Source organism: Manis javanica, chromosome 14 (genome assembly GCF_040802235.1).
Source record: "Manis javanica isolate MJ-LG chromosome 14, MJ_LKY, whole genome shotgun sequence".
In the NCBI taxonomy this organism is placed as follows: domain Eukaryota; kingdom Metazoa; phylum Chordata; class Mammalia; order Pholidota; family Manidae; genus Manis; species Manis javanica.
Window position 1 is genome coordinate 59,402,557 of NC_133169.1, and position 25,614 is coordinate 59,428,170.

Genomic DNA, 25,614 nt, shown 5'->3' on the forward strand with positions numbered 1-25,614 from the left:
CACGTTTTCTACTAGGGGACACCGGGGCTCTTTTTAATAATATTTTATGATGTTAGAAAATATGACACCGTCTCCACCTCTGTGCCCGGCAGCGGTGGGCCTGGAGGTGTGCTGTGTGAGGGAGGGGGAGCTCACGGAATGTGCTGGAAAATGGCACCTTAAAGCCACAGCAAGCCTCGGGGAGCTGGAGAGGGAGAGTGAGGGGAGAAAAAGAAGGAAATCTGTTAGCACAGATCCAAACATCCTCTAGAATCGAAATGTCAGACTTGAAAATACCAAGTGAACCAGCTTGTCTAATATGTTACCATCCGGGCTTATAATTACCAGAAAGTAGTTATTTATCTGTTGTGTTCAGCTACCCTGTCAGTACTCCTGCATTCATTATCAGACTTGACTGAAAGTTCAATTTCCTCGGTTCCCTCCCCTTTTTGCAACAAAATACATGGAAATTTCTTCCTGGTTTCTCTTAACTGTTGCGGCCAACTTCTCACCGGTCCTCCATGCCTGCCACGGAGGGGCTCCTCTCCCTGCCTCTCCTGGTGGTAAAGGAGCAGTGGTTTGGCACAGTTTCAACCCTCACAGGCCTCACAGCTTCTTGTCCATCAACTCCACAACGGGAACCTTGCAAGGAGGTTGTTTCTAGCTTCACCTGCACAGAGCACAGGGCTTCAAACATCTGCCCACGATGGTGTGGCTGAGCTGGCAAACTCCAAACTGCTCCAATAAGGGGCCCTGGGAAGGAAGACAACAGGTCCTACCAGCCTCCCGCCTTTCCCCCAGGCAAGGGATCTTCCCAGTGAAAAGGATCTTGTTCTGGGTGTGACTCTTTCATGCAAACCATTTGTAGGAACAGACCCTAGACTGTCAGAGACAAGGGCTAGGGAAGGCAGAGAACTTGGGGACCTGGGCATACCTCAGTTCAGAGAAAGGGAAGAAGGGAGGAAGGGAGGATAGGAAGGAAGAAAGGAAAACAAACTGGAACTTAGATGCTGTATCCCCCACTCTCAGCCATCCTGCCCGACTGAATCCAAGGCTGAGGAGAAACATGGACACTTAGGACAAGCAACTATCACAGAGTCAGCTAAGAATCAGGATTCATCCCACAGGAACTGTTCTAGATAGAAATAATCAGATGGTAATGATGTTTGTTGAGGCTTATTTGTAGCCAGGCTGGACAGCAGTTACAAGTTTCTGTAGTCAGTTAGTTGACCTCGGAGGTGTGATTTTCTCCATCACTGAAAGTTGGTGGCAGCCAGTGAATACAGACTTTGAATCCCAGCTCAGCCACGTACTACCTCTCGGACCTTGGGCAAGTCACCTGACTCTTATAGTGCCTCAGTATTCTCTAACAGTAGGATAATAAAAGTCCCGACGTCATGGGAATGTTAGATATTATGTATAAATGTAGTATATGCAAGGTACTTAGAATGGTATCTGACACATAGTAAGTGCTATGAAAGTGTTAGGTATTATTGTTATTGTTATATTACTATTTCATTTTATTTTAGCTTTCCCCTTCCCCCTTGGGGTCCTGGCATATTGATTTGATTTACTCAGAGTAAGCTTTCAACATACAAATTGATTAGCAATGTACACTACAACATTACAGGCTTTTAAGGAGAGCTAGCTCATTGACAAATACTTTGACCAAATAATCTGATAAGTTTAACATCTAACAAGATAATTGAAAGCACTAACTTACATGCAGTAGAGCTCCTCTCTTTACAGGCAAGTGTCTAAAATGGACAAAATGTCTAATATTTTGTATATTTTGCACAATTTTAGAATCTAAGGTTGTCGTCTGTATTAGTTTCCTGCAGCTGCCATAACAAATGAGCACAGTCTTGGCTTAGAACAACAGAGATAGATCTTCTCATAGTTCTGGAGGCCAGAAAACTGAACTCAAGGTCTCACAGGGCTGCAGTCCCCAGGGGAGAATCATTCCCTTGCCTCTTCTATCTTCTGCAGCTCCGGGCATCCCTTGGTGTGTGACTACATTATTTCATCCTCTGCCTGCAAGGCTCCTACTGCCTCCTCCTCTTCTGTGTGTCTTCTTCCTCATGTGTCTGTCAAATTTCCATCTGCCTTACTCTCCTGAGGACCCTTGTCATTGGATTTAGGGCCTGCCTCAATAATCCAGGATAAACTCCTCCTCTCAAAAATCCTAAACTTAGTGACATCTCTTGCCATGTAGGATAAGACATACAGGTTCTGGAGATTAGGAGGGAGACATATCTTTTTGAGAGGCACTATTCAGCCCACTGCAGTGTCTAGTACCAAAATATGCTGAGAAAGATTATAAAACATTGCTGATTTATTTTAACCAAATGCAAATAATGCATATGTATAGGTTTGTAAAGGATATTTGTGCTGGTCAAATAATTAAACACAAACACGTATATACACATGCCTACACGCCAGCTTTTCTCCATTCAAGTGGGAGGGAGTTTTCTCACTGGGAGAAAACATGTTTCAGTGGGTGAGGAGCCGAGGGAAGGAGGAGGGAAGGCCAGAGTCCTGTGTCCCCTCCCGTGAACTGGGTTTCATTCTCCTTCTAGGAAGAGAGAGTGCAATGCAGAAGGCTGTGGAGGATGGTAACTCTCCTCAGAGAAAGTAGAAAGGACCTCATGAACCCCCAAGCACAGGGAGAGCTGCTCTGGAGCCCATCAGCCATAGGTGGAACAGAGAGACTGAGCAGGTCCTCTGTGCAGAGCCCGCACACCTCCTGCTCCCTGAGAGTCGCAGCCTTGGGGGCATCCGGCAGCACCTGTCTGCCCTTAGATAGGAGGGACATGATGAAGTGCCAGGCATCAGCAAAGCAGTGGAGGTGGGCCAGCAAGTGGGACCAGAGGAGAGACAGCCACAACTGTTGTGAGGACAGGACAGATCCATCCCACTAGAGACCTCCAGAAAGATCTGGAGGGTTTTTACTCAGATCAGTGAAGCCCTGTTAGTGTGTGGGTAGAAGTCATCATGCAAGTTGACACTGGCATGGCCATTCCCTACTAAGAGAAGGAAATGAGGATATAGGGCATTGGTGAATTCTAGAAGATTCAGATAGGCTGGGAGAAGCATTCTGACAAACTGGCTATATTAGTTTTCTATTGCTACTGTAAAAAAAATTACCGAAAACTTAGTGCCTTACAACAACACACATTTACTATTTCAGTTTCTGTGATTCAGCTGGGTTCTGAAATCAAGGTGAAGTCAGAGCAGCATTCCTTTCTGGAATGTCTGGGGAAAATCCCAGTTCCAGGCTCTTTCAGGCCTTTGGCCAGCCTTCGTTCAGTGCCGCTGACACTCCCATTTCTTTGCTGGCTGTTCGCTGAGGCATCTAGTGTCTTCCCACATTCTCTGATTCATGATACCCCATCTCCAAGTCATCAGTGGCACATCTGATCTTTCCTGAGCTTCTGACCTGAGTTCCCTTTTCCTTTTGAGGGCTCATGTGATTATACTGGACACAACTGGATGATCCAGAGTAACGTCCCGATGTTACTGTCAGATGACAAGTAGCCTTAATTACATCCAGAAAGTCCCCTTTGCCATGTGAGACCATGTGAGAGAATATATTTATGAGTACAGCATCCAAGGGTTAGGTCTTGAGAGCCAAAATTCTGCATACCGTACTTGTAAATCTTGCAATAAGGTCCCCCTCTGCCACAAAAAAGATCTCTGAGCTAACAATCAGAAGACCTCTGCTGCCAGTTAATGCATTGATAAACATGGGTAGCCACCACCCTGCTAGTTTCTTGTAGCTATAAAGTGAAGAAGTCTGAGTAGATGTCATGTAAAATTGCTCATTGCTCCAAAATGATGTAACCATTTCTCTAGTAGTGAAAGATTATAGCCCATTATCAAATCTGCAGTGCAAAAGGTATCTTGTGGCTTTTCAGCCAAGCACTGAACTATTGTCAGTACCATCACCAGGGTCAGAACAGTGGGATGCTGCCGATCTATATGCAAGCTGTGTTTTTACAATAGATAATACTGGGAGCATCTGCTATGATAAGCATACCAAATAGTTTCCTTTAGGAAATCGCCGAGTATGCATTGAGTTGAGTCATTCAAAATAAAGCCTTGCACTATGTGAGTTTAAGCTTTTATCAGCAGACATTACTTCTGTACAAATCATTTCATGTGGAGTTTAAATGCAACCAAGTATTCAAAGTGAAAGGCACAGAGGGCCTCTAGCTTCCAGCACACCTCAAGGGCAACCCACAAAGATTGCAATGAACTCCTCCTATCCATAGCATTCAACTTCTTCCTTAAATCTCTCCCAGCTATCCAGGCTTAGATAGCATTTTTCAAAATGATTGCAATTTGGCAAACCTAGTCAAGCAGTCTAAAGTCTATAAAATATTACCTCAAATCTACTGACTTCCAAATAAGGCTTAAAAATATCTAAATATCTAATCCAGTCATTCATGTTGGTCATAAACAAGATTTCAGTGGCTCTTGATATGCAAAGTGGATCAGTGAACTATTCACATTTTGTATTGCTGTGTCCTTAAATCCATATCCAGGTCACTTTTTGTTCTACCTTTATATTAGTTGCATTCTTCAAAGACTAAAGAAATTAATATTTCATCAATTTTCCTAAATTGTTACTAATAGTTCTTGAAATGAAGCCATTTAAATTTCATGGCACTAAACAGGGATACTTCCTTAAACTCACGTCTTAGGTCTGGAGTCAAGTTGAATTTTATCCATTCAACAAATATTTATTGACCACCTATTATGTACAATATTTATCTGCTGAGGATAAAATGATAACAAAACGGTCCTTAATCTCAGAGAATTTACATTCCAGTAGAAGATATACAGTAAACAAATAAATGAAAATACTGTGAGGAAAGATATGAACATGAATACGTGGGGTAAGAGTATTCCAAGCAGAGCCTGGGGGGAAGTTAAGAGGCCCTGGAATAAACATGTTTGGCATATTCAAGGAACATCAAAGAAGCCAGTGTATCTCCAGCAGTGATAGTAAGAGCTAGAGTGGTAGAAAAACGGCTTTGAAGGGACAGCCGGGGTCAGTAAGGCAACTGTAATGCCTTTGGACTTTATCCTAAGTGTGATGGAAGCCAATGGAGAATTGAAAACAGAGGGGTGGTGTGATTTGATTTACAATTTTCAAGTTACCACTTTGGCTGCAGTTGGAGAACCAAGGTCGAGAGTAAAAGCCAGAAGTCAAATTAGAAAAGTTATTGTATAGCATATATAAGCTCAGGCATGGGATAGACTAGGAAATAGTAAAAAAGTGATCAGGTGTAGGATATATTTTGAAGGCTTTGTCGACATGTCTTGCTGATGGAACGTGCGTGGGAAATGAGGGAAAGCTAGGCGTCTGAGAGCCCGCCACTGACCAGGGAGGCTGACTGTCAATCACATCTTCAAACATAAATGTAATCTTCTCTTTAAAAGGAAAGGATTGCTAGTTTCCTTCATTGCCTATCCCCTTGGGAGGAATTATTCATGTCTAGATGTGAGCAGCTAATGATGGATGATGGACAGATAGACAGATACTACTTCTGATGCTGCCCGTGACCCAGGCATGCCAGCAACACAGACGAGAAAACCTCATGATACATTCTGTGTACCTGCGGTGCTGCACTCAAGGAGAGAGGGGTCAGCATGAAAGCATCCACTCTGCCTTCTTCATAGCAGATACAGCAAGGCAGCCACAATCCAGGAGGACAGATAATCATTTCATTTTGAACTTTAGGACATAACTGTGTCAGTTTGCAATGAGACTGGCATTGGTAAAATAGAAGGGAGTGCCTTTTAATAAAGTTTTCAGGCATATTACAACTGCACCTTTGTCAGAAGGTAAAACTCTTATTCCCCCAAGACTCCTTTTACAACAGGATTTGATGTTTTTGCTTCCCTCCCCTCCCCTTCATTTGCACACTTGCTCAAGTTTTGTCACTAAATATATATTAAATAAGCCTAGTGACTATATTATGCATTGTAATCAAGGAATACTCAGCTGTATAAATTTCTTCCATTTCTTTTTCAGTTTTAGATTCACATCAAAGCCCAATATCAACTATTTTATATAATAGATTCAATTAACTTAATAAATCAATAATGACTTCTTACTATAAGCTAGATGCTATTTAGAGTCTGAGAATACTGATATGACCACTACATAGTCCCAGCCTACTAAACAAGAGACATAAATAAATGCCTATATTAGTACATAGTGTCCAAATAAAAGGATGAATAAAGTACCGTAGGGATACTGATAAATAGGCTGTAATTTTTTGGGTGAGGGTCTCAGAAGAAGTGAGTTGAGAGAACTGACATTTGAGTTGGACCATGAATGCTTAGAATCATGACGAAAAGAAAAAGTGGGAAAAGGTATTGTCTGTTGCAGGTGGTGATAGTTCAAGGTCCGTGGGGTGGGGAACAGCAGCATGGTGGTCAAGAGTGTGGTCTCTGCAGCTACACCTGCAGCTTGAATCCTAGTTCTACTACTTGCTGTGTGCCGGTCAAGAGTGTGGTCTCTGCAGCTACACCTGCAGCTTGAATCCTAGTTCTACTACTTGCTGTGTGCCGCTGGGCGGTCTACTTAATCTCTATGTACCTCACTTTCTCTCCCATCTATCATAGTGGAATAATAGCTATTTCATACAGCTTTGTAAGAATTAACTAATTTAACATTTAGTGGTTTTAGGTAAAGCTCTTCATACATAGCAAGCACTCTTTGCCAAGATAGTGCCCAGCTGGTGAGTATAGCAATAAAAAACAAGCTGATATTTTCACTGAACCATGTCAGTAAAGAAGGCAGAGCAACTTTTAGGTGACTTAGGCTTTGAAAATTTACTGTTTTCTGTCTCTCTGGATCTCAAAGTTAAGACTGAACTTTACTTTCTACTTACTATGTTGTGGTTAGTTATTTCTAATGAGGTTGGAGTGATAGGTTTCATGCCCAGATGGGTCATGTGGCTTCACCCTGCTCTGGCCACAGACAGAGCCTCAGCACTGGCTAACCATAAGGCAAGTGGATCATGAAGAAGGCAGACCTCACGGTGGAAATGGATCTGCATTACTCATCAATTGGCCACTAGGAAATAATTCAGAGTCATGCCCTAATGGCCCAGAGGCAGTGATGTCATTTTGATAAGTGACTTTGACGGTTTAAAAACTGTAAATCGAGCCACACTGTTCTTGTGTCTGCAAAGAGACCGTATGTAAATTGTGAGAATGAGATTCCGGGGCAAATGCTTAGCACACTGCATGGTGATTCCTCATGTTTGGACTCTAACTCACACTTCACAAAAAACTCTTCCTTTGTCCTTATCATATTCTCATTTCCAAAATGATAAAATACCAGACTTGAGAATCTTGAGCAAGACTTAATTGGGTCAAGGTGGAAGGAGGCCATGTAGAGAAAAGGTGAAGCTCCTGTAGGTAGGGAAGAGATAAATTAGTCTTTGCCCAACCCCAGCGTGATGACAGGACAGTGTGAGCGGAAAAACAAAGGTAAGACATTAACCAATCATCCTATACCTCCTTCATCTATTCTTTTCTCCCCTCTTTGCCTGGCTACTTTCAACCTTCGCCAGTTGCCAAAGCAGATGCACAGCCAAAGCCTCCTGCGCTAGAAGCACAGTTAAATGAAAATGTAGCACTTGTTGAGCAAGAACCTCCCAGGGATGGCGGATGCCTTGCCTGCAACTGCTTTCTAGTGCTTTAACTGTCCTTTGTGCATCATTTATTCTGAATACCTTAGAGGGCAGCTGGAAAGGAACTGATGAGTTGGCCTGAATATTGAGAGAGGTGAAGGAATGGCATTTTAAAGGCAAACATTGAGACTTTTCAGCCAGAAGCAGCAGCTGCTACAGGCGATGATACAATGGATGGTGCCGGGAGCAGTGAGCGGGGTGGAATGTCAGTTCAGTATGAGAGGCTGCCATCCAAAGAGAGCAGTCCGCTAACACAAATGCTACAGCACCTAGGCAGTGCATAGCAATCTGGGTGCTTCTGTTAGCAAGATGGCTTGTTGAAAGATAACAGAGAGGCAGAGAGAGACTGACTGATTTAGAATGTGTGCCTCTGTGCTAGCAGTGACATTGTAAGTTGCATTCCAAACCCAGCAAGTGTAGCCACATGCCTCTTTATTCAGAGCAAGCTGGGCACACCTCCTTTGGAAGCTAAAAGATTCTGCTTTATGTTCAGTGACCTTAAAGAAACTCTACTTTGGTATCTTTGATTCAAGAATTCTTTGCCAGCCACTCTGGTTTGAAATCATTATTGATGATCCGGACAAGTGCCAAAACATTTAACTTGGTGTCCAAGGCAGTTGAGAGCTTAAAAATACAGTCTTGTTGGTTGGAAAATGCCATTTAGATGTCAGTTAACCTCGAGGACTTTCTGACCCCTGTCCTCTAAGGGAGTTCATGAAAACAGAAACAAAGAGAATCAAAATGCACCTAACTCAGTATCTGTAAACCCCATGAAACAGCATATCAAAGGATTGGTCCCAAGTCAGTCTGACATTTGAAGAACAGCAGGGCTTACCGCAGGTGAGATATCAAAGAAACAGAAAAGTAAGTCAGGCAATCACAGCCTTCCCCGGCTTTGCTAGGAAAGAAAGGCCGGAAAACCTGGAGGCATCCATTTCTCAGTATGTTCATAGCGAGGCAAACGCTTTCATTTACACAGAGAAGTTACAGAAGCCCAATTTCCATTTGGCCATTCAAGAGCCATTATTGATGGGGACCAGGAAGCAACTGGAAAAGACACAGTACCTGATAAGGATGTATATACGTCAGATTTCAAAGGAGTGCAATAAATATTCCAAAAATGGATGAGTGCTTTTAGAATGACACAGAATGATTTTAGAGAATCACCCACTCTAAGAGGTATCTAATAAGTCCCCAGCAACAATCATATGGGAAGGCACCCGGTTCTTGTAGTAAGTAGAGTAGGTGGTAATTTTAATTGATATATTGATTAATTGATAATAAAAGGAGGAGGGGAAAGCATATAAAAATAGATTTAAGAGGAGATATGGTAAATTTGGCTTTGAATATGTCTTGTAGATTTGCATGGGTGTCCCCAAAATAATAAAATGGCCAGAACTGAGTTTAATTTTCTTTTCTGCCATCATTGTACCACCACTGACATTATAACAATGAAGAGTAAAATAAACAGAAAAAAAAAATGGAAGGAAAAATGTGATGTACCTGTATCAAGAAAAAGTATTTAGGACACCTGAGAGTTCTGGGCAGTTGGGCCAGACATACAGACTTCTTCCACATATTGGTTTTGCTTTTTTCCACATTTTCTCTAATTTACTTGCTAAAAATGTGAGCCCAGAATCTTCATAGGTTCAAATTGTACTACTTGTTGGCTGGCTGACCCTGATACCTCCCTTAGTCTTCCTAAGGCTCTGTTTTCTCCTCTGTGAAATGGGGCTAACAGTGCCTAATTCCTTCAGTTGATGAGAGGGGTAATACTGCATTTTTAAAAAAGCTTCAAGTAATGCCTACAACAGAGCTAGGGCTCAGCATGTGTCACCCACTTTCTTCCCCTGCTCTTGGTTTTCTCCTGTTACTTGCGTTTTTTGTTTCCATCCTTGCTCTCAACCCTTGGTCATTTTGCACTAAGACCTAGGTTTCCATCTTGGTGCTGTCACTTAACTTCCTGTGTGTGGCTTGCAGAAGTTCCCTGGCCTTCTGAACTGAAGTTTCCCTAACCATAAAGACTTATGTTATAATGCATTGCTTATTAGCATGTTGTGAGGGATGGGTGACTCACGTATATGTTGGATATTCTCCATTTGCCCCTCCAAATCCACTCTCCTGCCTCCTGTACCCTGCTATGCCCTGGATACTGACATTTATCAGCTAGACCTAGTAGACAACCTTGTCTTCTGCTGACCCTGGAAGTCTAGGGGTGGAAAAGGCTCCTCAGTGCTGCTAATCCTGATGCATTGCAACATACCTTGCTAGTTTCCCTAAAATAACCCCATAGACACATTTGTAAATAGTCCCATTATTAAATTTCCCTCAATTATCCCTATATGAGTATACCATCTGTTTCTTTCTAGGATCCTGACTGTTATAACATGTAGAGTCCCTGGCACCATGCCCCACTCCTGGTAGGTGAACTTTCTCCCCAAAAACAATGCCTGCTGATGGCTTCCTCAAGCATTGCCTGGCAATAGGGTGGTGTTCACAGTAAAAGAAAGGAGTGCTGACTTTGACAATATGAATCTGCAAAATGATATAGCATCTCTGAAAAGGTGGGAAAATAATATTCCCCAAAGTGGAATAATCTACATCTTTATATCTATATCTTTCTTGGAAATTCAGACCTGAAACCAAATCTTCAGTAAGTGAGGCTTGCATTTATTGTTTCAATATGATGTCACTTCTGCCTGCTGCCAGGTGCAACCAGGCCCTGTTCATTGTTCTTTTGGACAATCTTTTGGACAATTCAATTCCAGAGTCTTCTAACACATGAGAAAGAAGAACAAAGTTTGTTTTCTGTCACAGATCTGCAAATTATGCCTCTCCAAAGGCATTTCTCCTAAAGCCGCTTGTTAGGTGATTGGGCAGACCCAGCACAAGAAAAAGTGGAAGTTGATTAAATCCTTTAAAAAGAGTTAAAAATTTCTGTAAGGGTTTACATGGAAGAAAAGTATCTACATTTATTTCCCTGTTTCTGGCTACTCTAGCAGCATCTCCTTTAGCTTAAAATCAAAATATTCACATTTTGGTCTATGAAAAAAATAAATAAATAGAAGGATTTCAATTATGCAGCTGAAAAATAATACAGGCATTAGTATTTCTAGGTTGCCCTCTATTTTGTTATTTTATTTTTCCTGTGCTCTGGCATTTTCACACCTCCCTTGGCTTCATTTGGTCTTCATTCTTCATATTCACACATGCTTTTCTAAGCTTCATGTTATATTAGCCTCATCCTAAATACCAATTTTCAATTCAGATCCTTTAATGTATGTAAGATATTAAATCCATTGGTGCTGTTTCCATAACCTTTGACACTGCATCTGTAAGAAGGCCTTAAAAAAAATTCAAGTAGTTGTTTCTGGTCATGAGAAAATATGTGCCCATAGAACAGCCACTTAAAGTATAAGAAGTATTTTATGTCATCAGTGCTAACATGCTTAGGTGGGATATTTCTTTCATGTGTTAATAGTAGTGGTCTCTTTGGATGCTTTGCTGCCTTCTTTATCTGCTTCACAAATGTTTTTGCTTGCATGTTTTAAGAACAGTAAATCTCCCTGATGCATGGATAATAAATACTGATGTCTCTATTCTGTTTAAAGTCTGAAAACCCCGGTTCTTCCTTCTCTTCTCTCAAGTCTCTGGTAGCTGAGGGCCTTGCTCCTCCAAGTGCCCCATGGGAAACGAGATGGGTCGTGTTCCTTCACAACAAAACTGACCCGCAATCATGATGACAGGGCAGCCTTCTTTTCCTTAAAGAGTTAAAGGCCCCTAAGAACCATAGCTGGCATCTAAAGGCTGTTCTGATGTGTTGGGTTACTGAGAAGAGATAAATGAGATGCTGGCATATAGGGTGACGGACTATGAGGAAAGGCTGTGAGGAAAGATAGTTTTCAACTTGGGGCTTGATATTTTCTTTTCCTCTTTTTTTTTTCCATTTCCTTTAATGCTGATAATGTTGAATCAAGGTGAAGAATAACTGGTAGGATTAAGACCCCTCAGCTCTCCCTGTCTTGCACTTCCATCATTGATCAGTGCCTCAAATGCTTGGCTATGGAGCAGCCATAATAGGTTTTTGGCTATGTGCAGTTAGGGAATTTCTCTAGGGGGCTAGACCAGTTTACAGAAAACCTTGAGTCATAAGCTTTGCAATGAGATTGATTCACTTAGAAAAATCACTGAAAGACATTGCATGATATTAGAATCAGAAGGTAAAGGTAACCTAGGTATAGGTATCTATACCTCCATGTAAGATGACAAAAAAGGCTCTTAATCCAGCAAGTTACTTGTTTGGGTAGAATTTGCTGTGTACACCTATAAAATAAGCATTCTATCATTTGCAAGAAAAATATTATTACTTATTGCCTGGAATGGTGGCCCCTGCCCAAAGAAGGGAGATTCTGATTGCCATTGTATTTAGTTGCCATTTTCTGTAGACAGGAGGAGGGGAATTGCAATTTTAAGATAATCTGTTAATATTTGCTATCCTTTTTCATGACAAAAATTGTTGTAAAGACTTGTTAAATAGAAAGCTTGATATGGTGGAACCCATTTCCTATCCAACACCCCTCCCACCCAAAAATAAACCCTGTTGATTCTGATGGGGAATAGGCCTCATCTCTGGAAAATTTAGGACTCTAGCACAGATAGTTGGGCCCAGTAGGCATAAAGAGGCATAAAGAGGGATCTAAAGAATTGCTTTGGAGCGTGTGACCTGCTCAGTACATTTCATATAAATAAGTATGAGTCATATCAATTCAGTGGAAAGAGTACAGAATTTGCTGCAAGGAGTTGCAAGTTCTAACTCAGCACCTTATTAGTTGTATGGTTTTAAGCAAATCACTTAAATTAGTCTCAGCTTCCTCATTAGTAAAATGAATGGTAATACATATGAGAATTAGCAACATGTTTGCAGACCCGGTGTAGAGACTGGCAATAGAGTCGTCCAACTAGTGGTTATTCTGGCAAACAATACTTTCTTTATTCTTATAACAGTGTGCAATGGAAGAGGAAAATGTTAAACCCAACTGTACAAAATCCGCCGATCTAGCTTTCACCTTCTCTAATCTTCAGTATTGCCCTGGACTTTTCCTCATCTGCACTCTACTAGCTTATTCTTCTTTATTTATAAGAGGGAAGAGCTTAATTTTCTCTGCCAATTTAGCACCTCCACAGAGACCAAGACGTTCCCTGAACTGTTCCCCAGCACAGGAACTTGTCCGTGAACTCACAGTTCCTACGCAGCGTGTCTGCCACCTGATGGCCTGGAGGGTGGTGCTGTGTAGCTGTTCCTTTTACCCCTCTAATGTGGCCCCCCACTGTCTGTTGTCCAGAGGGATTGTCAGCCTCACACCCGGGTTCTGACATTCACAATGGTGTCTGACCTACGGATAATTTCTAACCAGTCTTCTTTTGAGGGGAAAGAAGTTGGAATGACCTGTGTCACCATCTTGATACCACTTCAGTTCATACCTAAGACAGCATCCTGAAGATCGTGCACGGTCTTTTACTTTGCAGGAAGGGCCCCCACCCCAGCACACTGTCCTTCCACTTCACTTCTAGGAGGAAGCAAAGAGCCATTATATCAGGGCCACAGTGCTGGGGAAAGGAGGTTTGGGAGAGATGACAAAACTAGCCATGAGTGCTGGATTTCCAACATCCTTTGGACTCTATCTTTTGATATCATTCCGTCTTTCCTTTCACAAAAGTTGATATATCTCCTGCTTGATAGAGGTTTCCCCATTCTTAGAAGGCTTATATATCAGTGGCTTACCAACTATTCCTTCTCTAGGTCTTTGAACTGAGTTGGCAGACTGACTAGGTAAGCCAGACATCTTCTACGGTTTGCACAGAACTTTTAACATTTGAATTAACTGCTAACATTTAAAACTAGTGAGATTTCACATAAAGGTTTTATTTGGGGCATCTCCTGAAAAATTGGATGATCTGGCAAAATTGGGCACAGCTGCTTTTATGGCAATAGCTGTCTGGAGCTGAATGTGATTGTACCACACTGACCTGGCATACATACACCAGAGTCTCCACCACTCCTTATTGTCTCATACAGCCCACAGGCTGCACTAATTTACACAGCCTACCAAGGCCCTTACATGCACTCAGTTGTTTTACACCTGACCTGGAAAAACCATTCTTTCCCTTGATATGCTTTTCTCTCCTCCTCCTCCTCCTTCATCTCTTCTGACCCCTGGATAGCCTCAAGTGCATGACAGGAGATGGGCCTGAGGAAAACATGCAAATGCAACTCATTTTAATTCAAAGACTTTGGTCCACATGATCCTAGCTAAAAGGATCCTTGGCCATACCAGCTGTCCAAGAGGAGGTAGACCACAAGAACCACGTGCCCTGTATTGTCAAATGCACCATCCTAATTTCCTGTCTCCCACTGGCAGGAATGAGGTAGCATGATATATAGACAATGCCATGTGCTTCAGAACTTGTTTGTACTGAAACAAGGTGTTGCATCTCTACTTCCCTAATACCATTTAATTGACTGCTGGTTCTGTCATTTCTCTTGGTACTGCACTACCTGCTGCCTTTGAGCACTGGCTTCCGATAGTCATTCCAAAGGTATACTGACCTCCATGGATACAACCTCGAATGTATGTGCACCCAGAGTATGCGGAGAAATGGGGACCCTTCTTTCTTGGTCAAGTCAAATTTACCATATAGTGTTTCACAGTGAATAATGGAGAACAAGACACCTCCCCATAATTCCTCTGTAGGCTCTAATGACAGCATTCCTATAATGTGACTTCTCTCAATACTGGCTGCTCCTTTGACTTCCTAAATCACAACTAACATGCATAACAGGCAAAACACCCATGAGTGGCGTGAAAAGAATAGCCCCATTCTCACGAGGAATGTTTGTCTCTCATTGTTGCAGATAACTGTAAGGTAGACCATTACCTTATCAAACAGAAGAAAGCTAGGATGTCAGTCCACGGGCCTGGGGCCTTTGTATGGCACCTGCCTCCCCAGCGGGGATAAGAATGCTGCCCCAGGACTGCCTGCTGTGGGGTAGAGGTTGCCCTGGACAGCACTGGCAGAGATGCAGAATAAGCCCCATGCAGAGCACCACCCTGCCACCCCTGGGTTCTGTAGATTTCAGGTGGCATGGCTGTAAGAACTCAGTGCCAGCACACAGGCCCTTGCATGCAGTTCAAGCTCAAAGGTCAGTGGTGGTAAGTCAGTAGCACAGAGCTCTGAAGTCATCCTCTGTGTCCTATGAATGGGGACATGTCGGCACATCAGCACCCTTCCTCAGGCCCTAACTTACATGATTTCACAGAGAAATGCCAGGCCGGCCAGTGGGAGCAATCTGCTTTCCAGGCCACTGGGAACTGGGCCCTGCCAGTAGGCTCTTCCCATAGGTGAGGGTCATGAAGCTCCTTGGTGCATCTGGTCAGCCATTGCTAAAGGTGAGGTGGGGGTGTAAAGGTTAGAGAGAACCCTGAAGAGAAAAACACAAACCAGGACTCATGCTCTTCTGGCCCGGGCTCCCAGGGCCCCACCTGACAGCACTGTTGGCCTGTCCAGTCCCAGGCGCCAAAGGGACCCCTCCATCCATCTCTGAGGGCAGTATTGGCCATCAGCATCCTTCTGAAGGCATTTCTGAGACTCCCTTGAGGAAGGCTAATAAACCCCACAAGTTGGTTCTGTGACTGTTCGTCACCTTAGTAAGCTGGTGTCGCCCATTCCTTCCTGGCCATCTGTTGCTGTCACATAAAATGGTTCTCTTCTCTCTTGATATTGGCAGTTTTATGCAGCCAAGTCAGTTTGGTTTTAAGCTGGAAACTATCCCTCCTTTTAAATCCCTAACCACAATCTAAGGTGAAGCTACGGGTTTATTAAATCTTCAGTAATGGCCTGAGAATAGAGAAGGAGCTTATAACACAAAGAAAGAGAAAGAGAGGGAGACAGAGACAGAGCGAGAGGAAGAAAAGGAAGGGAGAAGGAAGGGAGAAAGAGAGAGAATGAGAGAAAGGAAGGAGGGAGGGAGGAAGCTCATGAAAGAATCCCTGCTCTTACAAACCTAACCCCAAGGATTCTTTGATGACCATTTACCACATGAGATAATGTCAGCACGGGGTATGTGGCCAGCAGAGGAACGTTAGTTAAATAACAAAATGGAAGGTCGCAAGATTCAGACCGTCTCCCGTGCAGTGGAAGAGTCTTTGATTATATTCTTCTTACCCTGGAGTTGAAGCTCCCACCCCAAAAGCCTTCACCCTCACAGAGAGACTGATGGGCTGTTCTCAGACTTGCCACCCAGGGTGTATAATTATCCTCACTGGCTTAAATCCACCCACGGTGAAGATGACCTCTGTGTTATCATTCACAGACATTTAACTCTCACTTTCCATTCCAGAATTAGATCTGGGCTTTATCTTTACACAAGCAAAATCTTACTGGATTTTTTTTTTCCTTTTAGGTATGTTGCTAAGAAGAAATTTTAACTTTAACAACACACATTTTGAAATTGCAGTTTCTCCCTAGCCCTCAAATGTTGCAGTTGCCAGGCAGGGTTCAAGGACCAAGTTTCTGAACTTCTCTGGTCACCTACTAACCTCTGCACGTGGTGACATTTCCTAAACAAATGACCCATCTGGGGGGATGGGAGTCAATCTGACTTCTTCCCACACTGTCTCCTTTGCTGCAGAGGGAGTCTTTGCTTGCTTTGCCCTCTGTGCCCAGGTCTTGCTCGTCCCCTAGCAGTGGGGCTGGTCAAGGATTCTGGCCATTGTGCATCTTTCTCCACTTCAGAGATAAGACTGATATTCACCAACATGCATTATAAGTGGCTACTGAAAGCATTAATTTGTTACTTTAAAAAGCTCCTAATAAGGGAGATTTCATTTTCTAAAAATCATAATTGCTTAGAACTCACAGCCTTAAATTCTGGCTTTGATAATTTGGGGGTGATAAATGCTTCATCAGTATTAGGTTTTAAATTTATTTTACTTCTAATCTAAATACTAGATTTAGTTCAGAAAAGCTACCGGTGAATTTCAAAACTTGGCTAAAATTAAATTTTAGAGGTAAACTGATTCTATTATTAATATCTCTTTTCAAATATGCTTAAATTTTTTCCTTAATGACCTTTGCATCCTGATAGTTAATTACAAAAATAATTACTAAAATAACCATCCTACCTAAGACCCTTTAAGGGAAAATCCAGTTGTAAAGGAAAAATGAATGAATTACTTTGTTTAATAGTAAAAGGACAACTAATACTGTAAGTTGCTTCATGTAGAATGGGCTCTTCAGAATTACTTTGGATCATTTTAAGGAAGATCACAAAGTCTAAAAGTGTGAATGGTTTGGGTTAGCATGCAGTTCTACATCATTAAAGAAGAGCTGCAATTTGCTTCATATTTATTTAAATAAAAGTTAAATATTGACCTTCCTATCTAGCCTATAGACTGCTGTTAACCTTGCCTGGAAGAAGGTGATGATTTTGAGAGTTATGATTGTTAATGGCCTTTGAATCCAGCCTGCACAGGCCTTTAACTCCCCAGTGTAAGTAAGGTTCAGCCCTTTCCAGATGGGAGAATGATAAGGACACTAGGAAGAGAGCAGGTCATTCTTGGGCAGCTGCCAGGAACTTGCAGCAATGTGAATCACAGAGGGCTGTGGTGCTGTGCCCAGCATTTTTCCTTTTTAATTTATCAAGCCCAAGCTTGTTGACATGAAAGCGAATGAAATTGTTATACAGTGGGCTCTAAAAAGCCAGCTCAAAGGTTTAGTACAGAAGAGCTCTGACTATAAATAATAAAGAAAACACAGGGTATGTTCTTTCTACCAGCACCTGCTCTGTTGTTTGAGTTGCATTGGCAATTAACTCAAACCCCAATATCAGTATCAGGTGGAAAAAGCCCAGTTCTTTGAAGTATTATAGAGGCTCCATAATCTGTCCTAGACGATTATCAAAGGGCTATCCTCAAGGTGGTTCACTTTAGTTTTTTGATATGTGGAACTCTATTTATTTGTTTATCAAATGCAATAAAGTAACCGACAGAAATGACAAAGTAGTATTGATACTGGTAGGAGAGTGGCTTTTCAGTCAGAAAGGTTAATACAATCTTGCTTGAAAAAAACTATTTTGCTGTGAGTTGTCCAGAAAGGAAAACAATGATATAAATCACCGACTAGCATTCATAAATGTAATCTCTGCATTTAGCTGAAGTGTATAAATCAGGTTTTACAGTAAAAACAAGATATCTGCAATTTCCACTATGAGAGAAAGATGAAAAATTAGCTGATTAGAGTAAGATTTAACACATGTGCACTACAGGGAAAATATTTTCTTTGATGAAAGAGCATTCGTTTCAAATCTCTAGTCAATTTTTTGTGCATAGTGGCTCCTGACTAAGTCTCCTTCTCCTATCAAAGAGTGCCCCGTGCATTAGGGAGAGATGAAGTACGGCCCTGTCTCTTGTCATCTGAGGCCGGGATGATGCGATGGTTCCGCTGCACATGCTTGGACCCCGTGGAACCTGGAAAACTGTACAGTCTGTAAGTCCATTTATTTCATCATGGTACCATTTATCTTGTGCATTTACTCACAGGATATTTCTTGAATGCCTGCTTTGGGTAATACACCACAGAAAGTTCTGTCAGTTGTCCAAATTGGCCATGCGGATGAGTCAGCTGAGCATACCACCTCTCTTTTCTATCAGCACAGATAGAACATATGAATAAATACTTACAGTACAAATATAAAGTGATAAATTCTCCATTAAAGAATCAAACATGAAACACTTCCCACTATTACTACTCTTTTTCTAATTTGTGAATACACTCACATTTCACCAAAAAACATTAAGTGCCAATTCCATCACAATTATTTGTTGTCTTTATTTAAAATAATAAAATTATGTGATATTATAACCCTGGTAAATCTAAAATATATATTCACTATAATCTGTGCACTACAACTAGACCATCAGGCCGTTCCACACATCGTCAGGGAAAGTCGTTTAAAGTGGCTATCAGTGCTGTTTGATGATGGTAATGAAACACTGGCCTATTCAACTAACGCTGAGGAAAAATAAAAGAATGGTTAACATTTTTGTGAATGTACTGTGTCCTAGGTATTTTGCTAATTGCTTTAAACACAATACCAATTTCATCTTCACATAACCCCTAAATGGTAAGTACCTACTATTTTGTGTATTTAAAAGATGAGGAAACTGAGGAATAGAACACTTAAATAATTTGACAATGTTTGAATTTGAACCCAGATGAGCAGTATTATCAAAAATTATACTAATATGAAATATACTATCAATATTTGTAGAGGTAAAATATTATTACTTAAAGATAATATGATTGCATACATAAAAATAATAATGACCTAGAGAACTATTACAAATGAAGGCATGATGTTTACATAGTTGCTAAATATAAATTATTATATGCAAATGATAACCAATTAAAAATATAATTGAAGAAAATGTCTCATACTTCCAAAGAGAAAGCTCTTTACAGAAACAACTTTATAAAGAACCTATAGGATGTTATAAGATAAAACATTTTTTTAGGTTCTATTGAAAGACATAATAAAAGCCTTAATAAAATGTAACCTATCCTGTTCTTACCAATAAGGACTCAATATTGTCATGACACCAGTTCAAAAACAAAAACAAAAACACTCTAAAAGCTACAAAATGAAAGCATGTTACTACATTAGCCCAGCAGATAAACACATAATAGCAGATAGAATATTCTGAAGAAGAATAAAGAGTGGTAGCAGATAATAAAACATATGCTAAAGCTTTCATTCCTGTAACTTTAATAATGGCCCAGGAGTACACAAAAATATTAGTGGAAGAGAATGAGTTCAGAAATAGACCCAATACATATGGGAATTAGCATAAAAAGACCATTTAAACTGGTGGAGGTAAAGATGAATTTTTCAATAAATCTATGATAACTACATAGTCATTTGGAAAAAAATAAAGTTACATCTTCAAATCACTACTTACATGAAAATAAAGTCCAGATGGATCAAAGATTTAAAGTAAACAATGAAGCCATAAAAGAAAACATGACTGGATTAATTTATAACCCTGGGATGGGAATGATATTTCTAAGCAGACACAAAACTCAGAAACCATAAATATGATAATTTAGACAACACTTAAAAACCTTTCAACAAAGTCTAAAACATTAGGAAAAGGAGGCATTTAACAAATGAGAGACACATGACAAAAAATGAGTTGCAAAAAACTTTACAAATTGATTGTTAAAAAAAGTCTAATACAAAAATAGGTTAAAAAAAAAACAGTAAATGAACAAAAGGGGGCACTTTATAGGGTAAAAAGTAGTTAGCATATGAAAAAGTCTCCAACTGACTTTGAAATAAATTCACATTAAAACAATGAAGAAAAATATGTATGTATATATGCATTGTTTATAGTATTAATTCAAAATAAATGATGTTATAACTATATAAAATATAATTTTAAAACTAGGAGCATTAGGAGATTAGTTAAATAAGTTATGGTATACTAAATAGTATAATAATGTACCCTAATCAATATAAAAATTGGGGTAGATCCAAATAATTTAAAATACTTTATCACTTAATTAAATATATACATAATTTTAAACAGTGAAAACAGCCATAAAGTTTAAAAAGGTATGTATGTATAGGAAATATTACTTTTAGTTAAAAAAGGTATGTATGTGTAGGAAATATTGCTTTTAGCTAAAAATAGGCAGAAACGGTAAGCCTTAACAAGGGAAGAAAATTTAAAGATGAGAAAGAAAAGAGGGGGATTGCATTCCAGGCTAAGAAGTAACATGCCCATGGATGAGAGGTGGGAAAGATGGAGAACTCTGAGGGAAAAAGGCATGCTGGGGTCATATCACCAAGGTCTTTAATTATCTTATTGAGGAGGATGAATGCAATGAGGAAAGAACAGCTTGCTGTGAACTAACCATCCAGGCACGAGTAGGTTCTATCCTGAAATATTTCATGTAAGCCTATCAACATGCCTAAGAGTTAGGTATCATTGTGTATTCTCATCTTAAAAATAAGGAACTGAGACTTGAAAACTTAACTCTCACAGTAAGTGATAGCCTTGACTTAAATTGAGTAACCGTATAATATACTGTCTACCTTGGGATGTTTCTGAGAGTGAAAAGGACAACAGGCTTAAACCCGTTCTGTCATGGCATGCAAGGGACAAAGGTCACCCTACGTTTGAACTAACTCTGTCTCCAAAGCCTACACTCTGACATCACTTACCTTTCACAGGTTGACCCACACCAAGTATTTTATTTTAAAATCTTCTTTGGACCTCACAGAATGTTCTATCAAACATTGTCTAACATCAAAATTAGGGATGAATAAGCCCTGTTAGCTCACCAGGCTGACATCTATATCCACAGAATTGATCTGTACAACTCAAGTTACAGCCTTTTACCCAGGAACATTTTAAATGATCCAAATTTCAGCACTACCAGTTTTCTCCTGGAATATTGTTCTACAGAATACTAGAGCCTACAACTTGAGAATTTGAATTTCCCAGCATATCTTTCCTCAAACACATAGTTTCAGTCTAAGCCTGATCTTTTCTAGCTGAGGATTCTTGGTTGATTTGTAATTAACATTATGAACATTATAAATGGTATTATTTAGAAATTATTTTTCTTTAGCATGCTAAGAAATCATTCTTATCTTAAAGTAGCTATTTAGAATTGTACATGTTTTAAAAATATTTCCCATAAAAATTTCTCTTTCGATCAACTATATTGGGTACATATTATTTTGCTCCCCTCTTATGTTAAGCCTGGCATTCTTATCCTTTTCTCCTTTTGCCAATTTTCTCCCCAGAAATCATGATGGTATACTAAATGGCATGTCAAGACCCTGTGCATATTTTCTTGTCATTAAGTACAGAATCACTATATGCACATTCTGAAAAAGTGCTATATTAATTTATATATCTCATTGTAAGGACGGTAGTCTATATATTAGTAGTATTTATTTAGAATAACGATTACTTCTTTTATACTTACAAGATTTCAATGAATATATTCCATATGGACTATGAAAGGGAATATTTTCTGTAATCTATTTATAGATAGATATACACCCACAAGAGCTCAAATGTTTAACAGTAAAGTCATAATAAATTTTTATTCTAGCCTTTAAAACGCATTATCAAGTTTTGGAGGCTTATGTATAATTGACATTTTCCTTTACCTCCTTCTTGCCAGATATTTTTTATTGCTATTGTGGGCAAACTAATTTGTGCCAAACACTGGATGAATACAACTGTTGTTTCAAGAAACACTTTTCAAACCCAAACATTTTCAGAGGCCATAAATAACAGTTGCAATTAATTTTCTTCCTCCCTTCCACCTCTCTTTCCTGCTTTCTTTCTACCAACAAATTGTCCCCCACTCTGTGACAGGCACAGTTCCAGGGGAAGTGGATACAGCAGTAAACAAGACAAGGCTTCTAACAAAACTCACTTTCTGTATGAAGGAGGAAATATGAGTAAATTAATAAGTACTGACAATGTAAAGCATACTGAGAAAAGCTTTTTGTTGAAAGTGATGTAAAATAGACTTTCAGAAAAGCAAAAGCTGAAAGAATCTGATGCCAGATTCTTGTAAGAAATGCCTATAAAAGTTTGTTCTTGAGAATGAAGGGAAATAATATCAGATGATAGAAAAAGGTGAGGAACTCTGGAAATGATAAATACATGGACAAATATAAAAGAATATCTGTTTTCCTTCTCATCATTTCTTTAAAAGGCAACAATGTGGTCACCCATTTATAACAGAAAATCTCAGCAAACCATAGATAGATAAGAACTTCCTCCATCTGATAAAAGGCATCTGTGAAAACCTACAGCTAACATCATCCTTGTGTTCCACGAAAAACTAAACAATTCCTTCAGAATTAGGAACAAGCCAAGGCTATGTGCTACGAGCACTTCTCGTTGACATGGCGTGTCAAGTCCTAGCCATTATTGCAGTAAGGAGGAAAATCAATGCAAGGCATAAAGACTGGGAAGGAAAAAATAAAACAGTATTTGCAAATGGCTTGTTTCCATAAAAAAAATTCTGATAAATCTGTAAGACAAAGTATGAGCATCGATAAGCAAATTGAGCAGGATACATGGCCAACAGATACAAAATCAATTTCGTTTCTATATACCAACAAGAAACAACTAGAAAATAAAACTTCAAACACAATATTGTATTATAATGTCTACTGCTGCCTAACAAACTGCTCTGAGCATAATGGCCTAAAACTATGGAAAGCATTTATTATCTCAAACAATTTCTATGGATCAGGAATTTGGGAACAACTTGGCTGGGTGACTGGCTCCAAGTCCCTCAAGGTGTTGCAGTCGAGATGCCAGCCATGGCAGCGATATTCTGAAGGCCCGCCTGGACTGGAAGAAGCATCTCTAAGAAGCCTCACTCACTCGGCTGGCAGGTCGACGCTGTGTGTTGGCAGGAGGTCTCATTTCCCCATCATGTGCCTCTCCACAGGACTTTGAGGATGTCATCATGACATGGCACTCGGTCCTCCCCAAAATAAACGATGACCCAAAAGAGATGGAGGCAGAAGCCACAGCTTCTTTTATGACTGAGCCTTGGATGATCTACCCAGTCATCCTCACAATGTCCTCTTGGTCATACAGGACAGCGTGATTCAGTGGGGAATGCCTACCCAAGGGCAAGCATACGAGCAGTGAAAATCTCCAAGTATTTTCTTGGAAGCTGATCACCACAGATACATAAATATTTACTGTAGCACCAACAATGTATTTTTCTTTAAGAATACAAATAAGCTTAAAATGTGTGCAAAACTCTATGCCAAAAACCTGTAAAGAGCTGCCCAGGGCAATTGATGACATCCTAAATAAATTGAAAGATATGCTATGTTAATGGCTTGGAAGTCTCAGTGATGTGGACGTGTCACTTCCCCCCAAACGGATGTAAGACACAAGTTCAATCAAAATCTAATCAGTCATTTATGTACAGATCAACAAGTTGATTCTAGAATTTATAAGGAAATGCAAAAAAAACTTAAAAAGCCTTGCAAGATATTTGGAGGATATATACTACCTGTTTGCAAGACTTATTACAAAGCTACTGTACACTAGGAAGAAAATGATAGATAAATAAGGAGAGAGAAATAGTTTGATAAAACAGAGTAGAGAATATAAACATATACATGTTTATAAACAGGTCTATTTGTTATTCCAAAAAAGGACCAGGGCATTTTAATGTGGAAAAAAGTCCTCTCAGCAAAGAGTGTTGTAACAACTGGATAAATGTATAAAAGAAAAAATGTGTCCTGACCCCCCATTTCATCTGATGCACAAAAATTAAATCAAAATGCATCACAGACATAAATGGAGAAGCTAACACCTTAAAATTTCTAGAGGAAAACAGAACAGATGATCCTTAGGGCTTTGGGGTAGGCAATGATTTCTTAGAAAGAACATAATAAACTCTAACCATAATGTGTGTGTATATATATATATATATATATATATATATACACATATATATATATACATATATATATATAAAACATATGTATATTATATATATATAAATATGACTTCATCAACATTAAAACCTAAAGCACAACTTTAAGGAAATAAATATACAAGCCTCAAACTTTAAGGAAATAAATATACAAGCCTCAAACTGGAACAAATTTTATTATACATAAATAGCAAAAGACTTGCATTTTGAATACATAAAAAACTACCAAAATACACTTTGAAATCCACAAATAAGTAAGAAACATACAAAAACTTGAACAGATTCTTCATAGAACAAAATATATGAATGGCCAAAAATCACATGAAAATCTCAAAATCATTCATTGTCATGCAAATGCAAATTAAAACTACAATTAGATATTACTGCACCCCCTCTAGAATGGCTAAATAAAAATACTGGCAATATCAAATTTTTTCAAGATTGTGGAGCAACTTGAATTCTTAAATGTTGGTGGTGGGAGTGTATAATGGTGCAACCAATTCAGAAAACAGTTTAGCATTTTCTTATAGTACCATACATGTACCATATATCAGTTCCACTCCTAAGAATTCACCCAACAGAAATGATAACATATGTCCACAAAAACACTTGTGTTTGGAAGTTTGAATAACTTTCCTCATGACAAAGAAACTCATGTCTGTCAACAGGAGAATGGTAAGCATGTTGTAGTATATCCACAAAATGGAATACTAATCAGAAATCAATAAGAATTAATCAGTGATATATAACATGGATGAATCTCAAAAACATGATGAGTGAAAAAAGCTCGACACGAAATTATACATACTACATGGTTCTGTTTATATAAGCTTAATAACAAACAGAACAAATCCACAGTACTAGAAAGTGGATTGATGGTCCCCTACAAGAGACAGAGTTGACTGAATTGGATGGACATGAGCGGATTTTTTGAGGTGATGGAACAGTTCTATATCTTGACTGGAGTGTTGTTACAAAGGCAGATGTGGTCATCTGAACTCATTTAAGATCTGTGCATGTCATTGCATGTAAAGTTTACCTCAAAATTTTAAGTGAGAAAATATGAAGAGGAAATCTGGTTAGGTTATTGTGAACATTCACATGAGAGATGACGGTGGTACCAATGAAGGCAGTGAAAGTAGTTGGATGGAACACATATAAGGGGTATGAGAAATAAGGAAAAGAAAGGAATCAAGGATTATGAAGGTGGGAGGTGCCATCTCTGAGGGCAGCTTTCTCAAAGCATAGCTCTTAATTTTATGGTCCGTCATGCCCTCCATAAATCTTTCTACGTTTTCTTCTGTTTGCCTTTGTTAGAAGAGGGTTCAGCATTTTCCGATTTGGAAAGCCAGGCCTGGTCTAT